The sequence below is a fragment of the Phoca vitulina genome, unplaced genomic scaffold (assembly GCF_004348235.1).
Source record: "Phoca vitulina isolate PV1807 unplaced genomic scaffold, GSC_HSeal_1.0 scaffold15, whole genome shotgun sequence".
In the NCBI taxonomy this organism is placed as follows: domain Eukaryota; kingdom Metazoa; phylum Chordata; class Mammalia; order Carnivora; family Phocidae; genus Phoca; species Phoca vitulina.
The window spans coordinates 25129657-25133065 of record NW_022589718.1 but is presented as its reverse complement, the minus strand read 5'-3'; the positions used below and the strand labels follow the sequence as shown (position 1 = coordinate 25133065).

The 3409-nt window shown below is 41.1% G+C and overlaps 1 long non-coding RNA gene across 1 annotated transcript; it reads right to left on the bottom strand.

Moving 5' to 3' along the window:
• Nucleotides 1-294: 294 nt before the first annotated feature.
• LOC116637951 lies at nucleotides 295-2909 on the bottom strand. The gene is made up of 3 exons (XR_004300568.1): nucleotides 1975-2909; nucleotides 1540-1659; nucleotides 295-1150 (listed from the first exon to the last, which is right to left on the bottom strand). It is a non-coding gene; the product is annotated as an uncharacterized LOC116637951 (long non-coding RNA).
• Nucleotides 2910-3409: the final 500 nt, after the last annotated feature.

The following is a 3409-nucleotide window of genomic DNA, read 5'->3' as shown; positions in this document are numbered from 1 at the left end:
TCTCCAATTCTTTCACTTATTTGCCTCCGGGATTTAAAACTGAATGGGGCTTGTATTGTCAGCTGCGAAACAGCAGGGGGAGCTCATGAGGTTTTTAAATCAGCTATTACCAGTCACTGCCCCCTCCAAAAAACCATCATCACAGTAAGTATAAACTGAACAGTACCAAGGTCCAACCCAAAGGAGAAAAGGAAGCAACAAAAATAAAAGTCTCCTAATGAGAGGTGAAAATGGCCAAAATCAATTTCATAATAAAAGACTGATACAAACCAACACTTAATCCAGGCCCACAAATCCAACTATCCTTACTTAACCATAATAAGCCAATGTACCCCGAGTGCCCAAGACTCCATCACTGCCCCAAACCCTTAATCATCTTTCTCATGTGTCAAAATTAAGTGACTAGGCAGCTGGCTTAAAAACGATTATGCTTAAATTGTCTAAATATGTTTTTTAAATATTCAGTGAATTTCTCTTTGGGGAGCAGCTTCTATTGTGTAAAAGAAAAAAAAAAGAAAAAGAAAAAGTGGGTTGTAAACAACAGAATTGTGAAAGACTATATGAAATACAGCCCGTATTCACTGTAAAGAGTGAGGGGAACCAGAAGCTACATAGTGAGCTTTAGAGTTGGGATTAGAGTCACTCCCTGTGAGGACAGGAGTGGTGTTGACAGATATGAACAGTGGAGCATTTGTTATTTGGGGAGAAATCCTAACAAGTGACACTGGTACTCGCTGCCATGCTGTCCTTTGAACCTCAGCCTGGGAGACCAGAATCCGTTGGTTAGTCATGAGCAGCTTTTATCCTGAGGCCTAACAGCAAATGGAGCTGGGAAGCCTGGACAAGAGTAGACAGAGGCTCAGGCCACTCACAGGCCTCACCAGGACTAGGTGGGGATGTGATGTCTACTTTTGCTCATACTCTATTGACAAGTATGTCTGCATCACAGCTGAGTATCTTGGAACACATCTTAAGTAGCTGTCACCTCTTCTCGGGGGGCTAATTTTGGCATTGGGAAAATGGACAGATCTTGGTGAGTGACCAGAATGTCTTACAAACTCCATGAAGTTCAGTCTTGTCTTGGTTTGTGATCAGCGTTTCCCAAAGAGTACAGATCTCTCCTCGTGTTACTTCAGGATGAATATCAAACCTTTAAATAAAATACTGTGAGTTGTAATTGTACTGGGACAATGAGAGATCTAATTTTGAAATCAACTAGGATAAATGTATGTGTAGAAATACAGCCCAGCTCAGTTTTAGGCTACTGAGGGTTTACAGAAAAGCAAGCTGCTTATAATAAAGTTGATGCTTTCAATAAACTCCATCAAATGAAAGCATGCACGAATCATGCATAATTATGAATTACGACAATTTAATTTTCTTAAAAAGATCATTAACCATTCTCCAAAACTAGGTTAGAATTTATTCTTGGGTGAAAATATACATTCAGAAAGGAAATGAAACCACAGGGAAAAAGGTAAGTGCAACAGTGTGACCTTAAAAAAGAGCCTCTTTAAACAATATGATAAAGCTTCTTACCTCTTTAAAATAATGTATGTGTTTTCCTGCACTAGGCACCCGAGGTTTGCTTCATCTAAATCTTCAAATCCTTCTTCTATGATAGTGTTTGGAAACCCAGTTTTTAATTATCTTAAATAACTTTTGGAAGAAAAAAGAAAAGAATAAAGGAAGCTTTGTTTTCTAAATACTAATTTAATTCAACTGCCACAAGAGGAAACTCAGAACTAAAGAACTAAATTCCAATTTTTATTTAGGTTACATAAAACATTAAAATTCACCAGAAACTTCTAATTATAGTTATCTTGAGCAATCACAGAGAAACACCACAAAAAGTCCCTTGGTGACAGAAATTCACTTCACAGCAGCATATACAAGATCAATAAAACAAGTAGTAAACTCATAAGAAGGAAAAGCAGTCCTTGAATTTACAAGTTTAATAAGCCCCACACTTACCAGGTAGACGGCTGTCTCCTGCCATACAGCTCAGTGACTGGCAATATATCTGATCAAGACGGCCTCTGGCAGGCTTTTCTCGTATGCTAAGTACTGACTATTCCAACCACCTGTTGAATAACAAACCCAATGGTTATCCCAGTTATTGTTTCCCTCATTTCTGACCACCCTACACATAGATGAGAAGGCTATCAGAGTGATTCCTCCACTGGTCAGGCAGGACAGGTCCATGGACATGCGTACCACTCCCTTGTCACTAGGGAAATGAGATCCAGAAGAGGACCTCTACGTTCAGATGAGAATGGAGGTGAAGCTGGCCTCTAGAAGGAGCTTAGGATCTTTCCCACTCATCCCCCGCTTTGTTCCACAGTAGGGATGGGTCAGTCAGGACATTGCCTTTCACTCCTCCTCACAAGGCCAAGGACATTTTATTGTTTGCTTTAAGAGTGAATGAGATATCCATCAAAGAGTGAATGAGATATTCCTTCTGTTGAGTTCCTTCTGTAAGTTTTGTCTGAATGGGTGTTCACTGACTATGATAAATGCTGAGGTGTTGGGATCTGACTAAGGAATGCTATGAGAAATAAGAATATCCTAACCCTGCTTCAGACCACCCATTTTCAAGGGATTCTGAGGGAGCAGTAGACAAAGATGATGAGACACGGCAAATAAACACTTCTAACAAGCAAAAAATTCTACCCTCACCACTAAACAGAGCTTGAGTGAGCAAGACTGAACTTGAAGAATTTCCTATCCCCAGGTTTGATCAGTATAAACAGCAGAACCAAAGTAGGTTGTAAAAACAGTCCAACCTGCTTTCATTGGGGCTCATACCCAAGTGCCACATCTGTATTCTGGAGTACGAAACCAGAACACATGGGGCCATTTCCAAAGAAGCAGAGTAAAGAGGGAATGACACTGAAGAAGTATAAAAGAGGCTGGACTGGAGGTGCCTGGGTGGCTGAGTCTGTCAAGCATCTGCCTTCGGCTCAGGTCATGATCCCAGGGTCCTGAGATCGAGTCCTGCATTGAGCCCCGCATCAGGCTCTCCACTCAGCGGGGAGTCTGCTTCTCCCCCTGTGCATGTGCTCTCTCTCTCCACCTTATTCCATAAATTAGAAATGTGCATCACTTTCCAAATAAGAAAGAACTCCAGCTGCTGTTATGGCTTAGTGTGTGATGTGTTTGTAGCAGTTCTGCCGTTCCGGAGGCATCTGTCCACTGCAGTCTTCTTTCTGGGAATGAGAACTCTCCTGGTTTTATCGTAAATTGCTCTTCACAAAGCTCAGAAACATCCACTGGAGATTTCTCATCGAAATGACTGGATATCCCTCCCCTGAAAAGAAAAGATACAACCCTTTCTCCTTAGTAATATACAATGCTGATTGCCCCAATGTTCCCAGCATTAACTGTGGGAAAACAATAAACATTGAAC